General features: G+C 38.8%; 1 long non-coding RNA gene across 1 annotated transcript; it reads left to right on the top strand.

Moving 5' to 3' along the window:
• Positions 1 to 1,292: 1,292 nt before the first annotated feature.
• LOC146073817 (uncharacterized) lies at positions 1,293 to 27,040 on the top strand. Its single transcript, XR_014473316.1, has 2 exons — positions 1,293 to 1,495; positions 26,837 to 27,040. It is a non-coding gene; the product is annotated as an uncharacterized LOC146073817 (long non-coding RNA).
• The last annotated feature ends 499 nt before the right edge of the window (positions 27,041 to 27,539 follow it).

Genomic DNA, 27,539 nt, shown 5'->3' with positions numbered 1-27,539 from the left:
TATAAATGAATTTGTTAATGCGGGCACAATAAATAATTATGGCTAAATGACGATCAAAGGCATTCCCAATTAGTGCTTTAATAAAAGAGTAAAATAGTAATCTAATTACAGCTAAACTGAAATAATTGAGATATACCACAAAGCATCATTCAGGAATAATTCACTCTACTGTACTATCATCACTAGTAACAAGTGAAGTGTATCAATAAAATAAGTAGTAGGTTTCTTCTTCTTTATTTCTATGGTGATACAAGGGATCTGCAGCGCCCAATTACAGAGGACATATACAAGCAAACCAAGAGAGTTACAGTATGAGACAGTAAAGGACAAGTACCGGGTATATAAACATAGATGCATAGGCAGATGGCACTGACATAAGTATCAAGGTGGCAGAAAATTGGGGGACTTACAGCATGGCAGGTATAAAATAAAATAACTAACTCGTGATATTGTTGTAAAATTTACAAATAAATGACAAACAGGAGAGGATTATTACTATTATTATAACAAGTGACAAGCAGGAGTGAGTATTATATAACTAGGATAAAATATTATTTCGCTACAGTATATATTGAAGACAATATGGCTGAAAAAATCAGATATCAATATATTTTGAACTATATGTTTTCATGTTATCATTTGTAATTATTACTGTGAGGATAATATTTAATAATAATAATAACAACAACAATATATATATATATATATATATATATATATTATTAACTAAGCACCTCCTGTCTTTTTCAACTACAGCCTATACATTGAAAGACAGAATCTGATTGGATGGTATTTTATCTCTCACAATTCCATCTCTCTCTCTCTGCTTTGATAAATACCCCCCTTAATGGTCCTCACAGTAATAATAATAATAATAAATATATATATATAGAAATAAATTAAAAACATAACCGGCCATACAGAGAGGTTTAAAGGTTCGAGGTTCAGGGATTACGCACATTAAATTCACTTTACACATATTAAGCAAGTGGAAAATGCATCTCATGTTATTTATGGTTTATACATTCACATCGGAACCGATGCAAAAAAATAAAAAAATATTGGACCGTGCGTTCCAGTGTGATAGATAATTCTCTAAATGAAATTAAGCCAGCATATTAGGTGCTGAGCAGCGGTGGTAGGTATGGTGGTGATTGTGTTATATTATTATCTTGCAAAACATTTTAAGAACTGTAACACACAAACTTGATACTAAAGTGGTTCTTCACTTTTGAAAGCTGCAAATAAAGCAGATTTGAAAAACTTGCTGAGTCTGTTTTGTGGATCTTTTCCTCAGGGAACATGGGGGGCAGTAGAGTATACGTTCATTTTGTAGACAGGAAAGTTTGCAAACTGCTGGAGCTGTTCTGTACAGTTTCCCTCGCTGCAGTTCTGCACCCAGAAGATAGAACAGAAATGTCTGACTTGTACGGATAAACATGAAATAAGCTGATGCATGTGGAGTATTTGCAGAGTCTGGGAACCCCTGGTCAAGGTAAGGAGCAGCAGAGGAACATGTAAAATAGGAAAACAGTATGATAAGTACAGTATAAACTCTGGTTTTTATTCAGGGCACAGGGGAGTAGAGGAGGTCAGGACAGATGTCTGTGACAGTAATCATTGGCGTATAAAAATAACACACTTAAGATAGGAAAGTCATTATAAAAATTAGTATATTATTAACCTGCGCTGGAACCCAATGTCTTTTTCTTTACAGGATTGCAAAGTACACTATACTCCAGATAGTATAATCTGCAGAACGTTTGCGGTATTCCAGTATAAAGTAAGATACGGGACTGTAGGACTAGGAGATAGAATCCAGTGACACTTCCGGTATATATACAGCATGACACTTCAAAGCACAAAGAGCATAGCAATATTATATACCTCATATACAGTGTAATAATGCACCACCTAGTTAAAGTATAGTACCAAGCTGTATATACCATCAGCTTATAATTATATTATATATAAACATGTATAATCACCTTTTTCTAGTAGCCAATATAAATGTCACTACATAATCTGCAGCAAATTAAAGTACACTTCAGCAGTGCTCCCAGTAAATGATATGACACAACAGTATATAGTATTTTCTGCTGACTATGCAATGCAGTCAGTGTTTCCGATACTTAATATGACACCAGGCTGAAATATCAGCAGACAGCTTATGTAACGCTGCTTTTCCTGTATAATACATGACAGTGCAGTATATCATTATATACAGTACAGCAGGCCTTCTCCATTATACAATACGAAATTAGAAGAAGAGTGTTATATCGTGTAAGTGTTTACAGAGCGCAAAATGAAGCTACTGTGAACTCAGCATAAAGGAAACTTATTTAATATAGCATGAAACTGCACTTATATTATATAATAGGGGAAAAAAGTGTATATACAACACCTATGTCCAGGATACATCACAGTACAGCACACATATTATATAGCACAGCTATTCCAAGTATACATCACGGTACAGCACACATATACCCCAGCTATTCCCAGTATACATCATGGTACAGCATATATATTATGTACCGCAGCTATTCCCAGTATACATCATGGTACAGCACATATATTATATACTGCAGCTATTCCCAGTATACATCATGGTACGGCACATATATTATATACCGCAGCTATTCCCAGTATACATCATGGTACAGCACATATATACCGCAGCTATTCCCAGTATCCATCATGGTACAGCACACATATTATATACCGCAGATATTCCCAGTATACATCATGGTACAGCACACATATTATATACCACAGCTATTCCCAGTATACATCATGGTACAGCACATATATTATATACCGCAGCTATTCCCAGTATACATCATGGTACAGCACATATATTATATACCGCAGCTATTCCCAGTATACATCATTGTGCAGCACACATATTATATACCGCAGCTATTCCCAGTATACATCACGGTACAGCACACATATTATATACCGCAGCTATTCCCAGTATACATCACGGTACAGCACATATATTATATATCGCAGCTATTCCCAGTATACATCATGGTACAGCACACATATTATATACCGCAGCTATTCCCAGTATACATCATGGTACAGCACACATATTATATACCGCAGCTATTCCCAGTATACATCATGGTACAGCACATATATTATATACCGCAGCTATTCGCAGTATACATCATGGTACAGCACATATATTATATACCGCAGCTATTCCCAGTATACGGCATAGTACAGCACACATATTATATAGCGCAGCTATTCCAAGTATACATCACGGTACAGCACACATATTATATACCACAGCTATTCCCAGTATACATCATGGTACAGCACATATATTATATACCGCAGCTATTCCAAGTATACATCATGGTACAGCACATATATTATATACCGCAGCTATTTCCAGTATACATCATGGTACAGCACACATTTTATATACCACAGCTATTCCCAGAATACATCATGGTACAGCACATATATTATATACCGCAGCTATTTCCAGTATACATCATGTACCAGTATACATCATGGTACAGCCCTCCTACATTTTGACTGTCTGTAAATACCCTGTTTTGTTGTATCACTGTCTGCTATTGTAAAGCGCAACGGAATATGCTGCGCTATATAAGAAACTGTTAATAATAATAATAATAATAATATATTATATACCGCAGCCATTCCCAGTATACATCATGGTACAGCACATATATTATATACAGCAGCTATTCCCAGTATACATCATGGTACAGCACACATATTATATACCACAGCTATTCCCAGTATACATCATGGTACAGCACAAATATTATATACAGCAGCTATTCCCAGTATATGTCATGGTACAGCACATATATTTTATACAGCAGCTATTCCCAGAATATATCATGGTACAGCACACATATTATATACAGCAGCTATTCCCAGTATACGTCATGGTACAGCACATATATTTTATACAGCAGCTATTCCCAGTATACATCATGGTACAGCACACATATTATATACAGCAGCTATTCCCAGTATATGTCATGGTACAGCACATATATTATATACCGCAGCTATTCCCAGAATACATCATGGTACAGCACACATATTATATACAGCAGCTATTCCCAGTATACGTCATGGTACAGCACATATATTTTATACAGCAGCTATTCCCAGTATACATCATGGTACAGCACACATATTATATACAGCAGCTATTCCCAGTATATGTCATGGTACAGCACATATATTATATACTGCAGCTATTCCCAGAATACATCATGGTACAGCACACATATTATATACAGCAGCTATTTCCAGTATACATCATGGTACAGCACATATATTATATACAGCAGCTATTCCCAGTATACATCATGGTACAGCACACATATTATATACAGCAGCTATTCCCAGTATACGTCATGGTACAGCACATGTATTATATACAGCAGCTATTCCCAGTGTACATCACGGTACAGCACATATTACATACCGCAGCTATTCCCAGAATACATCATGGTACAGCACATATATTATATACTGCAGCTATTCCCAGTATACATCATGGTACAGCACACATATTATATACCGCAGCTATTCCCAGTATACATCATGGTACAGCACATATATTAAATACCGCAGCTATTCCCAGTATACATCATGGTACAGCACACATATTATATACAGCAGCTATTCCCAGTATACATCATGGTACAGCACACATATTATATGCAGCAGCTATTCCCAGTGTACATCATGGTACAGCACATATTACATACCGCAGCTATTCCCAGTATACATCATTGTGCAGCACATATATTATATACCGCAGCTATTCCCAGTATACATCACGGTACAGCACATATATTATATACCGCAGCTATTCCCAGTATACATCGCGGTACAGCACATATATTATATACCACAGCTATTCCCAGTATACATCATGGTACAGCACATATATTATATACCGCAGCTATTTCCAGTATACATCATGGTACAGCACACATATTATATATCGCAGCTATTTCCAGTATACATCATTGTGCAGCACATATATTATATACCGCAGCTATTCCCAGTATACATCATGGTACAGCACATATATTATATACCGCAGCAATTCCCAGTATACATCATGGTACAGCACACATATACCGCAGCTATTCCCAGTATACATCATGGTAGAGCACACATATACTGCAGCTATTCCCAGTATACATCATGGTACAGCACATATATTATATACCACAGCTATTCCCAGTATACATCATGGTACAGCACATATATTATATACCGCAGCTATTCCCAGTATACATCATGGTACAGCACATATATTATATACCGCAGCCATTCCCAGTATACATCATGGTACAGCACACATATTATATACCACAGCTGGATTCAGTATTGAATCCCGGCGGTCGGGATCCCGGCGTTCAGAATCCCGACGCCGAAATACCGACAGCCGAAATGCCGACAAGGGGGGGACGTGGATCGCCCCCCCTTGCGGGCTCGCTGCGCTCGCCACGCAGCGGGCCCGGTGCCTCGCTACGCTCGGCACGCTATTTTATTCTCCCTCCAGGGGTGTCGTGGACACCCCAGGAGGGAGAAAGTGTCGGCATTTCGGCGGTCAGGATTCTGAACGCCGGGATCCCGACCGCCGGGATCTTAACTGCATCCCACCACAGCTATTCCCAGTATACATCATGGTACAGCACACATATTATATACCACAGCTATTCCCAGCATACATCATGGTACAGCACACATATTATAGACAGCAGCTATTCCCAGTATACATCATGGTACAGCACATATATTATATACAGCAGCTATTCCCAGAATATATCATGGTACAGCACACATATTATATACCACAGCTATTCCCAGTATACATCATGGTACAGCAAATATATTGTATACCGCAGCTATTCCCAGAATACATCATGGTACACCACACATATTATATACAGCAGCTATTTCCAGTATACATCATGGTACAGCACATATATTATATACAGCAGCTATTCCCAGTATACATCATGGTACAGCAAATATATTATATACCGCAGCTATTGCCAGTATACATCATGGTACAGCACACATATTATATACAGCAGCTATTCCAAGTATACGTCATTGTACAGCACATATAATATATACCGCAGCTATTCCCAGAATACATCATGGTACAGCACACAAATTATATACAGCAGCTATTCCCAGTATACATCATGGTACAGCACACATATTATATACAGCAGCTATTCCCAGAATACATCATGGTACAGCACACATATTATATACAGCAGCTATTTCCAGTATACATCATGGTACAGCACATATATTATATACAGCAGCTATTCCCAGTATACATCATGGTACAGCACATATATTATATACCACAGCTATTCCCAGTATACATCATGGTACAGCACACATATTATATACAGCAGCTATTCCCAGTATACGTCATGGTACAGCACATATATTATATACAGCAGCTATTCCCAGAATATATCATGGTACAGCAAATATATTGTATACCGCAGCTATTCCCAGAATACATCATGGTACAGCACACATATTATATACAGCAGCTATTTCCAGTATATATATTATATACAGCAGCTATTCCCAGTATACATCATGGTACAGCAAATATATTATATACCGCAGCTATTGCCAGTATACATCATGGTACAGCACACATATTATATACAGCAGCTATTCCCAGTATACGTCATGGTACAGCACATATATTATATACCGCAGCTATTCCCAGAATACATCATGGTACAGCACACAAATTATATACAGCAGCTATTCCCAGTATACATCATGGTACAGCACATATATTCTATACAGCAGCTATTCCCAGAATACATCATGGTACAGCACACATATTATATACAGCAGCTATTTCCAGTATACATCATGGTACAGCACATATATTATATACAGCAGCTATTCCCAGTATACATCATGGTACAGCAAATATATTATATACCGCAGCTATTGCCAGTATACATCATGGTACAGCACACATATTATATACAGCAGCTATTCCCAGTATACGTCATGGTACAGCACATATATTATATACCGCAGCTATTCCCAGTATACATCATGGTACAGCACACAAATTATATACAGCAGCTATTCCCTGTATACATCATGGTACAGCACATATATTCTATACAGCAGCTATTCCCAATATACATCATGGTACAGTACACATATTATATACAGCAGCTATTCCCAGTATACATCATGGTACAGCACATATATTATATACCGCAGCTATTCCCAGTGTACATCATGGTACAGCACATATATTAAATACCGCAGCTATTCCTAGTATACATCATGGTACAGCACACATATTATATACAGCAGCTATTCCCAGTATACATCATGGTACAGCACACATATTATATACAGCAGCTATTCCCAGTGTACATCATGGTACAGCACATATTACATACCGCAGCAATTCCCAGTATACATCATGGTGCAGCACATATATTATATACCGCAGCTATTCCCAGTATACATCACGGTACAGCACACATATTATATATCACAGCTATTCCCAGTATACATCACGGTACAGCAGATATATTATATACCACAGCTATTCCCAGTGTACACCACGGTACAGCACACATATTATATACCGCCGCTATTTCCAGTATACATCATTGTGCAGCACATATATTATATACCGCAACTATGCCCAGTATACATCATGGTACAGCACACATATTATATACCGCAGCTATTACCAGTATACATCATGGTACAGCACATATTACATACCGCAGCTATTCCCAGTATACATCATTGTGCAGCACCTATATTATATATCGCAGCTATTCCCAGTATACATCGTGGTACAGCAAATATATTATATACCGCAGCTATTCCCAGTATACATCACAGTACAGCACACATATTATATACCACAGCTATTTGCAGTATACATCATGGTACAGCACATATATTATATACCGCAGCTATTCCCAGTATACTTCACGGTACAGCACACATATTATATACCGCAGCTATTCCAGGTATACATCACGGTACAGCACACATATTATATACCGCAGCTATTCCCAGTATACATCCTGGTACAGCACACATATTATAAACTGCAGCTATTCCCAGTATACTTCACGGTACAGCACACATATACCGCAGCTATTCCCAGTATACATCATGGTAGAGCACACATATTTTATAACAGAGCTATTCCCAGTATACATCATGGTACAGCACACATATTATATACCGAAGCTATTTCTAGTATACATCATTGTGCAGCACACATATTATATAGCATAGCTATTACCAGTATACATCATGGTACAGCACATATATAACGCAGCTATTCCCAGTATCCATCATGGCACAGCACACATATTATATACCGCAGATATTCCCAGTATACATCATGGTACAGCACACATATTATATACCACAGCTATTCCCAGTATACATCATGGTACAGCACACATATTATATACCGCAGCTATTCCCAGTATACATCATTGTGCAGCACACATATTATATACCGCAGCTATTCCCAGTATACATCATGGTACAGCACATATATTATATACCGCAGCTATTCCCAGTATACATCATGGTACAGCACACATATTATATACCGCAGCTATTCCCAGTATACATCATGGTACAGCACACATATTATATACCGCAGCTATTCCCAGTATACATCATGGTACAGCACACATATTATATACCGCAGCTATTCCCAGTATACATCATTGTGCAACACACATATTATATACCGCAGCTATTCCCAGTATACATCATGGTACAGCACATATATTATATACTGCAGCAATTCCCAGTATACATCATGGTACAGCACATATATTACATACCGCAGCTATTCCCAGTATACATCATGGTACAGCACATATATTATATACCGCAGCTATTCCCAGTATACATCATGGTACAGCACACATATTATATTCCGCAGCTATTCCCAGTATACATCATGGTACAGCACATATATTATATACCACAGCTATTCCCAGTATACATCATGGTACAGCACACATATTATATACCGCAGCTTTTCCCAGTATACATCACGGTACAGCACATATATTATATACCGCAGCTATTCCCAGTATACATTATGGTACAGCGCATATATTATATACCACAGCTATTTTCCAGTATACATCACGGTACAGCACATATATTATATACTGCAGCTATTCCCAGTATACATCATGGTACAGCACATATATTATATACCGCAGCTATTCCCAGTATACATCATGGTACAGCACACATATACCGCAGCTATTCCCAGTATATATCACAGTACAGCACACATATTAAATACCACAGCTATTCCCAGTATACATAACGGTACAGCACACATATTATATACCACAGCTATTCCCAGTATACATCACGGTACAGTACATATATTATATACCGCAGCTATTCCCAGTATACATCACGGTACAGCACATATATTATATACCACAGCTATTCCCAGTATACATCACGGTACAGCACATATATTATATACCGCAGCTATTCCCAGTATACATCATGGTACAGCACACATATTATATACCGCAGCTATTCCCAGTATACATCATGGTACAGCACATATATTATATACCACAGCTATTCCCAGTATACATCATGGTACAGCACATATATTATATACCGCAGCTATTCCCAGTATACATCATGGTACAGCACATATATTATATACCGCAGCTATTCCCAGTATATATCATGGTACAGTACATATATTATATACTATAGCTATTCCCAGTATACATCACGGTACAGTACATATATTATATACCGCAGCTATTCCCAGTATACATCATGGTACAGCACACATATTATATACCGCAGCTATTCCCAGTATATTCAACATATTCAGTGGATTCAACCAGGAGGTCCATTCACTAACTTTGTTACCTATTTCTGCCAGGCTGATATTATGTTCCCTTCTAAATTCCCATTTAAGCTGAAGAATCTCATCCATCCGATGATCGATGATTTCTTCTGGGTCTTCAGTATTGTTGGTGATATATGTACAACACTTCACCCCAAACTGTGTAGAAAGGGTGACACAATATCCTCCTGTCATAGCTGTCAGATGGCGGCGGTTGCATTTATATTGTGGCTGATTGCGTCAGGTATTGCCAAACCTCTGCTTCCCCATTGTTCCTGTCCTTCCTTCTGCCACAATTTAAGAATATTTATATGCTTCACTCTCTCCTTACGACTGGAGAGTAGGCATATTTCATCTTTTACTGCCGATAAGATTTCCGGATCGAAGCTACCAACACTGGGAAATTCTAACTTGCTGCCTTGTGTCATTTTTCTCCATTTATTTTGGTAAACAACTGCGAGTTCACCGTGCTTCTTGCACATAATAAAAGCAGCCGATCCTTTTGGCCGGCTTGCTTCCTCCCTAACATGCACGTTATCACAGCGTGACCCGTTATTACCCATAGTTACAGGAATAAACGTTCACAGCTTAATAGATATCGGTGGGTTATTACTTATCTGAGAGCTCCCCAAACACTCACTTCTACAGCTTCCTAGAACATCCCACAGTCAAGCAGGTGCGAAGGATACGAGGTATGATACTCAATCACCAAGTCTTTCAACTAGCAGCGAACTTCTAGCCAACTTGCTTGATGCGGCACAATTTTTCCAGGGTATAACAAACTTGTTTTCCTATACCCCCAAAAATCGGATTTCTAAAGTAGCTAATCGGAAACAAGTGCGTTCCGATGTATCTTCTTGTACCCTCCTAGCGGAATCAATTCCACTGAAGGGGCAGTTCCTATGGGCACGTCGTCACGTGAACCCTAACCTTGTCCTACTTGGACTGTCCTACACTGGACTACACTGCGCTTGAGTCGTGTCGTCACACACCCGTTCGCCTCAGTTATTTTTCACACTGGGCGCTGGTTACACCTTGGTCTTATGCATATATTTGAAATATTTCTGTACAGAAAATCTTCCCAAGTTGGTAGCTTTTCACTGGATACTTATGCAGGTATAAATCCCTTATAACACTCTATAGGAATCTATTAAAATAATGCTTGCGTTGCTTGTTTTAAAAAAAAAAATGAACAAAAAGAAAAAAACTTATTTTCTTTTATTAATCACCGCCTCATTCGCAGTATATTGCTATACTGTTTAAATAAAGCTAGTGGTTAAATACTGTTCACCTTTGCGTTCCTATGTGTGCTGCATGTGCAGTACCAATGAACAGCCACGTGTGTACATGCACTGTTCACAGGCCGCCGATGAATCGTCCACCCACGTGTTCTATAGTGTATTTGCAAGGTTGCACTCGGGTTTCGCTATACGCAGTAATTGCGCTTAAATGTGGAATAAATCCCTTAACTCCGTCCGAAAGTTACGTATCAAGATGCGAAATAAATCCCGCACTTAATCCGTAAATCACGTACAAAGATGCGAAAATTTCCCGATATGGGCCCGTGCGCGCGCACCTTGCGTAATACACAATAGACGCTTTGCGTTACTGCAAAAAGGCCCAGGGCTTGTCGCCACGTGGCTGAGTCCCTGGTTTTGCAGTAACTAACAAAAAGTTATAGTTTTGCACAGAGGGGATCCTCTATGTACTATAATAAACACAGACTCCACGTGTGCGAACCTTATCGCACGTGGTACATATACTATAATAAACAAGCAACCCAAGACACTATACCCCGTTAAACTACTTGTGGCAGGCAGAAGTACAGTTTACTAAACACTTAGGTATGATATGCTTTAAAACACGTGGCTTTCACTTATTGTACTCCGGGTTCAGCGCTAGCACTTCCCGAACCCCGCACCGCCGCGGACTCGGCCTATCCAGCAATGGAAACAAATAAATACTTCCACCCTTTTGCTGGTATAGGTCGAGTCGCACGCCTGGTACTGAGTTCCGGACTGTGGAGCGGACGGACGAGCCCTCAATTGTTAATGGTGATTAAAATATAACCAGAGTGACGATAAGTGAAAAGCGTTGGTTACGTAATAAGTCCGCAACCAACGTACCCTTTATACCTAACTACGTGCGAACAAAGCGTAGCGCAGCGTAGCGTACCTTTTATTGTATTATGTATACCAAGAACCAATACCTTATTCAGAGATTCCTTCGCAGTACTTTGTCTCTAATCTGCGAATATACCTTATCGGACTGTGTCCGCAATATACCTTATCGCTATTATGCGAATAAACAGACACGACCACTGAATAGGAATAAGGAGATTAGAACTCCGTAAAAGGTTTGTATTTAAGTCCCTAATGGACAAAAGGGGGTTACAGAAATAAGAATAAACAGGTATAACAGGTGATACAATATACTAACAATGAATACTAAACAGACTCTGCTAAGGGGAGAGAAAACAGATACAAGACACAATCAGCCAATCAATACAATAAGGATAAATACCGTTAATGCAACCGTTTACCCGTCTCATCAAATATGCGAAGCGCAGTCCGGTCAGAGCTCACTATCGTTCAGGAATGAACTATAGTCCGGTAGGAAGGTCCAGGGAAAGTAGATGTGCCGAAGAGACTTTGGCTGCTCTGGGTCGCCTATCTTATAGGGTCAGAAAGGGGAGGTCAAAGGCCGTTCTCATTGGTCAGGGGTCGAATGTCCGGTCCACTGTGATTGGAGGTTAGACGCTGTACCTGGTCTGACCAGGTGCAGGGGAGTGAACTTTAAGAGTCCTTTGTTCTGTGGTTTCGGCGTCAGCAGTGATAAGAACTGGTTTCATCTAGTTTCCTTTGTTAACTACTTTCAACAGAAACTGTCTCTGAGTTATGGATTATGTCCATAACTATCGGGCAGTGTATATTGTGATATATTCGCAATGACCGGAATACTTCGCATAATGAGCTGAACGGAACGGTACTAAACACGATACAGATAGATGTATGCAGGGCTAACTAAGCTATGTGTGGCGTTCTAAACCTTTTAACTATATTTTACTTAGTGTCAGTATGTATTTATGAATTTATGTGTGATAGTATGGTTACTCTTCTGGTCCACTTTGCCACGCATACTCGGGTATGGAAACTTTATTTGCGCAACTCTGCGAACCAAAATGGCGGCCATACTATCCTAAAATGGCGTGTGTGTAACTCGACTTCCATACCAGTATACATCACGGTACAGCACATATATTATATACTGTAGCTATTTCCAGTATACATCTTGGTACAGTACATATATGATATACTGCAGCTATTCCCAGTATGCATCATGGTACAGCAAATATATTATATACCGCAGCTATTCCCAGTATACATCATGGTACAGCACATATATTATACGCAGCTATTCCAAGTATACATCATGGTACAGCACATATATTATATACCGCAGCTATTCCCAGTATACATCACAGTACAGCACACATATTATATACCGCATCTATTCCCAGTATACATCATGGTACAGTACAAATATTATATACCGCAGCCATTCCCAGTATACATCATGGTACAGCACACATATTATATACCACAGCTATTCCCAGTATACGTCATGGTACAGCACATATATTATATACCGCAGCTATTCCCAGTACAGGTATAAAGCACGGTACAGCACAGAGACAATAAACCGCAGTTATTCCCAGTATACATCATGGTAAAGCACATATATTATATACCACAGCTATTCCCAGTATACATCATGGTACAGCACATATATTATATACCGTAGCTATTCCCAGTATAAAGCATGGTACAGCACATATATTACATACCGCAGCTATTCCCAGTATACATCATGGTACAGCACATATATATTATATACCACAGCTATTCCCAGTATACATCATGGTACAGCACATATATAACGCAGTTATTCCCAGTATACGGCATAGTACAGCACATATATTATGTACCGCAGCTATTCCCAGTATACATCATGGTACAGCACACATATTATATACCGCAGCTATTCCCAGCATACATCATGGTACAGCACATTTATTATATACCGCACCTATTCCCAGTATACATCACGGTACAGCACATATATATTATTATTATATACCATTCCCAGTATATATAATGGTACAGCACACATTTTATATACAGCAGCTATTCCCAGTATACATCATGGTACAGCACACATTTTATATACAGCAGCTATTCCCAGTATACATCATGGTACAGCACATATATTATATACCACAGCTATTCCCAGTATACATCATGGTACAGCACATATATTATATACCACAGCTATTCCCAGTATACACCATGGAACAGCACACATATACCGCAGCTATTCCTAGTATACATCATGGTACAGCACATATATATTATATACTGCAGCTATTCCCAGTATACATCATGGTACAGCACATATACTATATACCGCAGCTATTCCCAGTAAACATCATAGTACAGCACATATATTATATACCACAGCTATTCCCAGTATACATCATGGTACAGCACATATATTATATACCACAGCTATTCCCAGTATACATCATGGTACAGCACATATATTATATACTGTAGCTATTCCCAGTATACATCACGGTACAGTACATATATTATATACCGCAGCTATTCCCAGTATACATCATGGTACAGCACCTATATTATATACCGCAGCTATTCCCAGTATGCATCATGGTACAGCACACATATTATATACCACAGCTATTCCCAGTATACATCATGGTACAGCACATATATTAAATACCGCTGCTATTCCCATTATCCATCATAGTACAGCACATATATTATATACCACAGCTATTCCCAGTATACATCATGGTACAGCACACATATTATATACCGCAGCTATTCCTAGTATACATAACGATACAGCACACATATACCGCAGCTATTCCCAGAATACATCATGGTACAGCACACATATACTGCAGCTATTCCCAGTATACATCATGGTACAGCACATATATTATATACCACAGCTATTCCCAGTATACATCATAGTACAGCACATATATTATATACCGCAGCTATTCCCAGTATACATCATGGTACAGCACATATATTATATACCGCAGCTATTCCCAGTATACATTATGCTACAGCAAATATATTATATACCGCAGTTATTCCCAGTATACATCATAGTACAGCACATATATTATACGCAGCTATTCCAAGTATACATCATGGTACTGCACATATATTATATACCACAGCTATTCCCAGTATACATCACGGTACAGCACACATATACCGCAGCTATTCCCAGTATACATCACAGTACAGCACACATATTATATACCGCAGCTATTCCCAGTATACATCACAGTACAGCACACATATTATATACTGCAGCTATTCCCAGTATACATGACGGTACAGTAGATATATTATATACCGCAGCTATTCCCAGTATACATCATGGTACAGCATATATATTATATACTGTAGCTATTTCCAGTATACATCTTGGTACAGTACATATATGATATACTGCAGCTATTCCCAGTATGCATCATGGTACAGCAAATATATTATATACCGCAGCTATTCCCAGTATACATCATGGTACAGCACATATATTATATACCGCAGCTATTCCCAGTATACATCATGGTACAGTACACATATTATATACCACAGCTATTCCCAGTATACGTCATGGTACAGCACATATATTATATACCGCAGCTATTCCCAGTACAGGTATAAAGCACGGTACAGCACAGAGACAATAAACCGCAGTTATTCCCAGTATACATCATGGTACAGCACATATATTATATACCACAGCTATTCCCAGTATACATCATGGTACAGCACATATATTATATACCGCAGCTATTCCCAGTATACATCATGGTACAGCACATATATTATATACCGCAGCTATTCCCAGTATAAAGCATGGTACAGCACATATATTACATACCCCAGCTATTCCCAGTATACATCATGGTACAGCACATATATTATATACAGCAGCTATTCCCAGTATACATCATGGTACAGCACATATATATTATATACCACAGCTATTCCCAGTATACATCATGGTACAGCAAATATATTATATACCGCAGCTATTCCCAGTATACATCACAGTACAGCACACATATTATATACCGCAGCTATTCCCAGTATACATCATGGTACAGTACACATATTATATACCGCAGCCATTCCCAGTATACATCATGGTACAGCACACATATTATATACCACAGCTATTCCCAGTATACGTCATGGTACAGCACATATATTATATACCGCAGCTATTCCCAGTACAGGTATAAAGCACGGTACAGCACAGAGACAATAAACCCGCAGTTATTCCCAGTATACATCATGGTACAGCACATATATTATATACCACAGCTATTCCCAGTATACATCATGGTACAGCACATATATTATATACCACAGCTATTCCCAGTATACATCATGGTACAGCACATATATTATATACCGCAGCTATTCCCAGTATAAAGCATGGTACAGCACATATATTACATACCCCAGCTATTCCCAGTATACATCATGGTACAGCACATATATTATATACAGCAGCTATTCCCAGTATAAATCATGGTACAGCACATATATATTATATACCACAGCTATTCTCAGTATACATCATGGTACAGCACATATATAACGCAGTTATTCCCAGTATACGGCATAGTACAGCACATATATTATGTACCGCAGCTATTCCCAGTATACATCATGGTACAGCACACATATTATATACCGCAGCTATTCCCAGCATACATCATGGTACAGCACATTTATTATATACCGCACCTATTCCCAGTATACATCACGGTACATCACATATATATTATTATTATTATATACCATTCCCAGTATATATAATGGTACAGCACACATTTTATATACAGCAGCTATTCCCAGTGTACATCATGGTACAGCACACATTTTATATACAGCAGCTATTCCTAGTATACATCATGGTACAGCACATATATATTATATACCACAGCTATTCCCAGTATACATCATGGAACAGCACATATACTATATACTGCAGCTATTCCCAGTATACATCATGGTACAGCATATATTATATACCACAGCTATTCCCAGTATACATCATGGCACAGCACATATATTATATACCACAGCTATTCCCAGTATACATCATGGTACAGCACATATATTATATACCGCAGCTATTCCCAGTATACATCATGGTACAGCACATATAAAATATACCACAGCTATTCCCAGTATACACCATGGAACAGCACACATATACCGCAGCTATTCCTAGTATACATCATGGTACAGCACCATATATATTATATACTGCAGCTATTCCCAGTATACATCATGGTACAGCACATATACTATATACCGCAGCTATTCCCAGTAAACATCATGGTACAGCACATATATATACCACAGCTATTCCCAGTATACATCATGGTACAGCACATATATTATATATCACAGCTATTCCCAGTATACATCATGGTACAGCACATATATTATATACCGCAGCTATTCCCAGTATAAATCATGGTACAGCACATATATTATATACCACAGCTATTCCCAGTATACATCATGGTACAGCACACATATATTATATACCGCAGCTATTCCCAGTATACATCATGGTACAGCACACATATTATATACCGCAGCTATTCCCAGTATACATCATGGTACAGCACACATATTATATACCGCAGCTATTCCCAGTATACATCATGGTACAGCACACATATTATATACCGGCTATTCCCAGTATACCAGTATACATCATGGTACAGCATACACATTACTGTATATACCGCAGCTATTCCCAGTATACATCACGGTACAGCATACACATTATATACCGCAGCTATTACCAGTATACATCATGGTACAGCACATATATTATATATTGCAGCTATTCCCAGTGTACATCATGGTACAGCACATATATTATATACCGCACCTATTCCCAGTATACATCACGGTACAGCACATATATATTATTATTATATACTATTCCCAGTATACTTCATGATACAGCTCATATATTATATACCGCAGCTATTTCCAATATACATCATGGTACAGCACATATATTATATACCGCAGCCATTCCCAGTATACATCATGGTACAGCACACATATTATATACCACAGCTATTCCCAGTATACGTCATGGTACAGCACATATATTATATACCGCAGCTATTCCCAGTACAGGTATAAAGCACGGTACAGCACAGAGACAATAAACCGCAGTTATTCCCAGTATACATCATGGTACAGCACATATATTATATACCACAGCTATTCCCAGTATACATCATGGTACAGCACATATATTATATACCGCAGCTATTCCCAGTATAAAGCATGGTACAGCACATATATTACATACCGCAGCTATTCCCAGTATACATCATGGTACAGCACATATATATTATATACCACAGCTATTCACAGTATACATCATGGTACAGCACATATATAACGCAGTTATTCCCAGTATACGGCATAGTACAGCACATATATTATGTACCGCAGCTATTCCCAGTATACATCATGGTACAGCACACATATTATATACCGCAGCTATTCCCAGCATACATCATGGTACAGCACATTTATTATATACCGCACCTATTCCCAGTATACATCACGGTACAGCACATATATATTATTATTATATACCATTCCCAGTATATATAATGGTACAGCACACATTTTATATACAGCAGCTATTCCCAGTATACATCATGGTACAGCACACATTTTATATACAGCAGCTATTCCCAGTATACATCATGGTACAGCACATGTATTATATACCACAGCTATTCCCAGTATACATCATGGTACAGCACATATATTATATACCACAGCTATTCCCAGTATACACCATGGAACAGCACACATATACCGCAGCTATTCCTAGTATACATCATGGTACAGCACATATATATTATATACTGCAGCTATTCCCAGTATACATCATGGTACAGCACATATACTATATACCGCAGCTATTCCCAGTAAACATCATAGTACAGCACATATATTATATACCACAGCTATTCCCAGTATACATAATGGTACAGCACATATATTATATACCACAGCTATTCCCAGTATACATCATGGTACAGTACATATATTATATACTGTAGCTATTCCCAGTATACATCACGGTACAGTACATATATTATATACCGCAGCTATTCCCAGTATACATCATGGTACAGCACCTATATTATATATCGCAGCTATTCCCAGTATGCATCATGGTACAGCACACATATTATATACCACAGCTATTCCCAGTATACATCATGGTACAGCACATATATTATATACCGCTGCTATTCCCATTATCCATCATAGTACAGCACATATATTATATACCACAGCTATTCCCAGTATACATCATGGTACAGCACACATATTATATACCGCAGCTATTCCTAGTATACATAACGATACAGCACACATATACCGCAGCTATTCCCAGAATACATCATGGTACAGCACACATATACTGCAGCTATTCCCAGTATACATCATGGTACAGCACATATATTATATACCACAGCTATTCCCAGTATACATCATAGTACAGCACATATATTATATACCGCAGCTATTCCCAGTATACATCATGGTACAGCACATATATTATATACCGCAGCTATTCCCAGTATACATTATGCTACAGCAAATATATTATATACCGCAGTTATTCCCAGTATACATCATGGTACAGCACATATATTATACGCAGCTATTCCAAGTATACATCATGGTACTGCACATATATTATATACCACAGCTATTCCCAGTATACATCACGGTACAGCACACATATACCGCAGCTATTCCCAGTATACATCACAGTACAGCACACATATTATATACCGCAGCTATTCCCAGTATACATCACAGTACAGCACACATATTATATACTGCAGCTATTCCCAGTATACATGACGGTACAGTAGATATATTATATACCGCAGCTATTCCCAGTACACATCACGGTACAGCATATATATTATATACTGTAGCTATTTCCAGTATACATCTTGATACAGTACATATATGATATATTGCAGCTATTCCCAGTATGCATCATGGTACAGCAAATATATTATATACCGCAGCTATTCCCAGTATACATCATGGTACAGCACATATATTATATACCGCAGCTATTCCCAGTATACATCATGGTACAGTACACATATTATATACCACAGCTATTCCCAGTATACGTCATGGTACAGCACATATATTATATACCGCAGCTATTCCCAGTACAGGTATAAAGCACGGTACAGCACAGAGACAATAAACCGCAGTTATTCCCAGTATACATCATGGTACAGCACATATATTATATACCACAGCTATTCCCAGTATACATCATGGTACAGCACATATATTATATACCACAGCTATTCCCAGTATACATCATGGTACAGCACATATATTATATACCGCAGCTATTCCCAGTATAAAGCATGGTACAGCACATATATTACATACCCCAGCTATTCCCAGTATACATCATGGTACAGCACATATATTATATACAGCAGCTATTCCCAGTATACATCATGGTACAGCACATATATATTATATACCACAGCTATTCCCAGTATACATCATGGTACAGCAAATATATTATATACCGCAGCTATTCCCAGTATACATCACAGTACAGCACACATATTATATACCGCAGCTATTCCCAGTATACATCATGGTACAGTACACATATTATATACCGCAGCCATTCCCAGTATACATCATGGTACAGCACACATATTATATACCACAGCTATTCCCAGTATACGTCATGGTACAGCACATATATTATATACCGCAGCTATTCCCAGTACAGGTATAAAGCACGGTACAGCACAGAGACAATAAACCGCAGTTATTCCCAGTATACATCATGGTACAGCACATATATTATATACCACAGCTATTCCCAGTATACATCATGGTACAGCACATATATTATATACCACAGCTATTCCCAGTATACATCATGGTACAGCACATATATTATATACCGCAGCTATTCCCAGTATAAAGCATGGTACAGCACATATATTACATACCGCAGCTATTCCCAGTATACATCATGGTACAGCACATATATTATATACAGCAGCTATTCCCAGTATACATCATGGTACAGCACATATATATTATATATATCACAGCTATTCTCAGTATACATCATGGTACAGCACATATATAACGCAGTTATTCCCAGTATACGGCATAGTACAGCACATATATTATGTACCGCAGCTATTCCCAGTATACATCATGGTACAGCACACATATTATATACCGCAGCTATTCCCAGCATACATCATGGTACAGCACATTTATTATATACCGCACCTATTCCCAGTATACATCACGGTACAGCACATATATATTATTATTATATACCATTCCCAGTATATATAATGGTACAGCACACATTTTATATACAGCAACTATTCCCAGTATACATCATGGTACAGCACACATTTTATATACAGCAGCTATTCCTAGTATACATCATGGTACAGCACATATATATTATATACCACAGCTATTCCCAGTATACATCATGGAACAGCACATATACTATATACTGCAGCTATTCCCAGTATACATCATGGTACAGCACATATATTATATACCACAGCTATTCCCAGTATACATCATGGCACAGCACATATATTATATACCACAGCTATTCCCAGTATACATCATGGTACAGCACATATATTATATACCGCAGCTATTCCCAGTATACATCATGGTACAGCACATATAAAATATACCACAGCTATTCCCAGTATACACCATGGAACAGCACACATATACCGCAGCTATTCCTAGTATACATCATGGTACAGCACCATATATATTATATACTGCAGCTATTCCCAGTATACATCATGGTACAGCACATATACTATATACCGCAGCTATTCCCAGTAAACATCATGGTACAGCACATATATATACCACAGCTATTCCCAGTATACATCATGGTACAGCACATATATTATATACCACAGCTATTCCCAGTATACATCATGGTACAGCACATATATTATATACCGCAGCTATTCCCAGTATAAATCATGGTACAGCACATATATTATATACCACAGCTATTCCCAGTATACATCATGGTACAGCACACATATATTATATACCGCAGCTATTCCCAGTATACATCATGGTACAGCACACATATTATATACCGCAGCTATTCCCAGTATACATCATGGTACAGCACACATATTATATACCGCAGCTATTCCCAGTATACATCATGGTACAGCACACATATTATATACCGGCTATTCCCAGTATACCAGTATACATCATGGTACAGCATACACATTACTGTATATACCGCAGCTATTCCCAGTATACATCACGGTACAGCATACACATTATATACCGCAGCTATTACCAGTATACATCATGGTACAGCACATATATTATATATTGCAGCTATTCCCAGTGTACATCATGGTACAGCACATATATTATATACCGCACCTATTCCCAGTATACATCACGGTACAGCACATATATATTATTATTATATACTATTCCCAGTATACTTCATGATACAGCTCATATATTATATACCGCAGCTATTTCCAATATACATCATGGTACAGCACATATATTATATACCGCAGCCATTCCCAGTATACATCACGGTACAGCACACATATTATATACCACAGCTATTCCCAGTATACGTCATGGTACAGCACATATATTATATACCGCAGCTATTCCCAGTATAAAGCACGGTACAGCACACATATTATATACCGCAGCTATTCCCAGTATACATCACGGTACAGCACATATATTATATACCGCAGCTATTCCCAGTATACATCACGGTACAGCACACATATTATATACCGCAGCTATTCCCAGTATACATCACGGTACAGCACACATATTATATACCGCAGCTATTTCCAGTATACATCATGGTACAGCACATATATTATATACCGCAGCTATTCCTAGTATACATCACGGTACAGCACATATATTATATACCGCAGCTATTCCCAGTATACATCAATCGCCATAATATCGAATCGATATCAGCGGCCGCCATATCGCACTGTGTGTACACACCTTAACTTACGACACTGCAGTTGGTATTTTGTGGTAATTTTTATTAAGCAAAAAAATTACAATAAAACAAAATGATATAACAGCACATAAACCGAGACTACGACTAGGCAGCGGTGATGTATCAGCATGAATCACTATTTACTAGGAAATATTACAAACGTGCGACACAAACCGGGCGGGAACTGGGATTATAGGCAGGGGGTTGCCAGTTTTTTTATGGCTAATAAGTACAGTAAGTAAACCTGAGGCAGAAACATAATTAGATTAGTTTAAGGATAAATCCACAGTAGACAGGGAGACCAGACCAAAATAAAGGGGGGTGTTTATCAAAGCTCGGGGAGAGATAAAATGGTAAGAGATAAAAGTACCTGCCAATCAGGTTCCACTTTACATTTTACGGACTGGGTTTGAAAATGAGAGCTAGGAGGTGATTGGCTGGTGCTATTTCTGTCAGTATAGTTATCTCTCCAAGTTTACATTTCCTTAATTATTATTGCACGCTTTTTGTATTTTATTACTAGACGTGTTGGTGTCACAACATGGGGGCAGCCCAAATGAATAGGCTGGCTCCTCAGTCTCTCTCCCCCTCCCAGCTGTGGGAATCAGTCCTGTCAGAGAGGGTTACTGAGCAGACTGGTAACGGTGCGTGTGACTTGAACTCTGCCCCCGCCTGAGGGCTCAGCTCAGTCCGCTCCCTGCTAGCGCCATCATCTTTCCCGCCCGCGCACATTCCCGCCTCCTCCCTCTCTCCCCTCCCCTCAGCGAGACAAGATGGCGGGCGCGGCGCGCAGCGTGCCAGCGCGTCCAGCTGCAGGGGCGGTGGTGGGTGGCCGCCTGCCGGCAGATCAGGGAGGGATCTGCTTCTCCCATTTTGTGAATGTATAAATTAGGGGAAAACCTGTGAAACCTCTGCCCCTGACGTAAAGTGTCTTCAGTGACGCCGCTGAGAGGGCAGGAAGAGGAGGGGAAGGGGGCAATGGTGGCTTAGTGACGCAATTCGGGCAGGAAGGGGCTATCCATGCTGCAAGGCTGCCATGTTCCCTCACATAAGTGGCAGTAAGGTGCAGCTGACTGTGTACTCCTTACACTGGGAAGCCATGCAGCCTCTATTGATGGTACAGGCGACCACACAACGAGTATAGCACTTTGGCCCCAGATTAGTGTGTGAAATAGCAAAAATTCGGTGTATAGTGGGCTCAGGTGTTCTTGTGGTGACAGACAGGAAAAGTTAGAGCAGGGGGATCAACAAGACCCTATTCCCACACTGTTACATTGTATGAATTGGCCCCCAAAATCTTTGCATTTTGCATATTAAAAGCTTAATTAACATTCCTCACAACGTGTTCCCAACCCCCCCCCCCCCCCCCCCCCCCCCCCCAAGTTATTGCCATTCACATTTACACACTTGCACAATGTTGTGACGTTTTGCTGTGTAAACAAATCGTTTATATTGGGGGTGGGGAGGGTGCACGCAGGATTGTGGGCTCCTGCAGAGAGCAGGCAACATCTTCAAATCACCTGTGCTGAACGGCCATGCGACCCGGTGCAGTGTAATGGGCCCCATACATCAGCAATCACAATTAATGGATTTCCAGATCCAGGGATTTTTTGGCCAGATAAATGGATTTTACAATCTATATGACTTTGCCCACACATTACAGATTTATTTCAGTGATCGGCAGATTTTTCCATCTAAAGATTGCATCTTCATATCTGGAAATTGCCCAATCGATTGCTGTTCATAATGTAAATAGATGAAGAAGACGAATTGGGAATGCCCACACATATAAAAAAGATCTGCAGATAATACCAGATTATTAAACATGTTTAAAAACCTGATTAAGCAATCGTTTGGAGATTTTGATTGGGATTGCCAAAAGGGGGAGCCCACACATCTAAAATTAATTGTGGCAATCATCTCCATATATGAAAATTGTCACAATTGATTGCTGATGTATGGGGCCCTTAAGGGTGCTCACACACAGTGCGATGTGCTGCTTGCGTTCTGAACTAGATTACATGCAATCTAAAATGCATCCGATATGCTGCAACAGCGTGCATTTTCAACTAGATGCAATGTGATCTAGTTCTGCACATACATTTTGTGATGTGCGCGGGAGACCTTAAGGATGGACGGAACAAGGTATTGTTTCCTCGTTCAATCTGCTACTCGGGGATGGTCTGGGGCACAGGGAAGTTGACCTGACCATCATTCTGGTTGGCGGTCATTTTAATGTGTACCCACCTACAGGGTGTGGTTACAATATAAAAACATATTTTGGAGCCGTGAGAGTCACTGATTTTCATTTCTGTTTCCGCTTTTAAACCATCAGCCAAAGCTGCTTATCATCCGCAGCTTTAGAAAACCACCTGTTAGGACATGTGGGGTGAAATTTAATAGGATGAGAGATTCAGAAAGTGAGAGATCTGGTAAGAAATCCCCAGTTTTTTAAAGCGGCAATCATTTACACTGCAAAACCAGTATGATTTTGCAGTGTAAATGATTGCCGCTTTAGAAAAAAAAAAAAAAGGCGATTTCTTAACAAATCTCTCACTTTCTCTCAAATCTCTCATCCTATTAAATTTCACCCGTAATGTTTGGCTTTATAAATAATTATAATTAATTATTTAAAATAAAACCCCATTCAGGTGATTATATTTTTGAGGCGTGTATTAGTAGTGTATGCGATGCATCAAAGCCTTTTTATATACCATGGTAGTAAAAATATTTGAGCCTGTTTAAGCAATGCACGCAATCATCGTAGGGTTGCAACAACCTGCGCTGAACATGTAGTAAAATTCTCCAAAACTAAATGGAACAATTTTTATTTTTACTATTAATTACTTATTAATCATACCCCATGCACACGGTTCGATTTGGTCTATTTTTCGATTTGATTTTGCTTATATAAGCAAAATCAAATCGAAAGCTTTCGATTCGATCCTGATGTGTGGCCCTACGGCATGGATACTGGATGACAAAAATAGACTGTGCAGGCAAGACTATATGGTCCAAATCAAATGCGTTTGCCTTGCCATCCGATTCGATCCCAGTCGGTATTCTGATGTCGGAGAAACGACTGCCAAAATCCTGACTGTAGAAGAGTTATACCATACCCGTTTCCTATATGTCTGGATATACATTGGTAATCTGGTATATCCTGTGGGAGCTATGTAGTACAGATGTGTGTAAACGATTGGACACAGACGAGGAATTTTTGTTAAAAAAATTTTTTTTACACACTTATTACAACTGTTCATACTTTGGTGGATATCCTTTCCAATGATTTCCTCTGGCCCATCTAATTACCGATAAGCCAGCAAGAGCCTCAGGTCAGGCAAAGCCAAAACTCAGAATAGCTATCGCATTTTCATGGAACGGTTTCACCGAGCTTGTGTGTTTTCAGGCGATAAAAAATCATCAGCGATGTTTTATTTGGGATAATAGGATATGACTCTTTGCAGGACATCTTTTGATGTTTATAATCATTCTGGTTTGCTGTTTATGAGAATTTCACCGTTTATCTTGATGTCTTCATCCCTATGCCATATTCGGATAAGTTCTTGTATGAATCTTGGTGGTGATCATCTTGAGTTTTTTTTGTCTTTCCAGTTATCCAAAGATTCTCAAATGGATTTGCATCTGGGCTGTTACTTGGCCAGGAAAAGACATCTACAGTACGTTCTTTTCTGTGCGGAAAATTCACCTTAACAAAAACCCTGAACATTTACCTACTGAATTTTTTTTAAATGGAGGATCTATAGTGTTGTATAATTCATGAAAAATAAAACATATAAACTAAGAAAATGTATTAAACTGATGTTGAGTCTCATAACCAAGGTTGACTCTACTTTTAGGCAGCTGCCTAGTATACCGGAATCTGGGGAAGGTGTGTGTGTGGGTAGGACACCTTTGAGTGAGAGCGTACTGCCGTAAAAGTGTGGCTGGTGTCGTGCAACTTCGTCCAGGTGGATCTGTTCACAATGGAATTCCCCTCCTTAAAGCATTATCGATTAAAAAGCAAAGCAAGCCTTATAACTAACCTATCACTTGAAATTTAGTAGTGAATTCACCAAAATTCCGACGGCTACTCTGATATTGGATCCTATTACATATCCGCCCTATGTCTTTCATTGGCATGCACAATATTTTGTACAGCCACATCAGTGTCAGCAATTGACACACCTAACCACTTTGTATCTACAGTACAATTTGGAGTCAATTCATATAGGGTGAAAATACAGGCAACAGCGCCTCATCTTGCTTCTGAAGGTGTACCAGGTGTGGACAGGCACGCCCTGTACCGCCCACATCT

The sequence above is a fragment of the Crinia signifera genome, chromosome 4, assembly GCF_055691185.1.
Source record: "Crinia signifera chromosome 4, ASM5569118v1, whole genome shotgun sequence".
Lineage (NCBI taxonomy): Eukaryota > Metazoa > Chordata > Amphibia > Anura > Myobatrachidae > Crinia > Crinia signifera.
The sequence above is the reverse complement of the archived record's forward strand: the minus strand, read 5'-3'. Positions and strand labels throughout refer to the sequence as shown.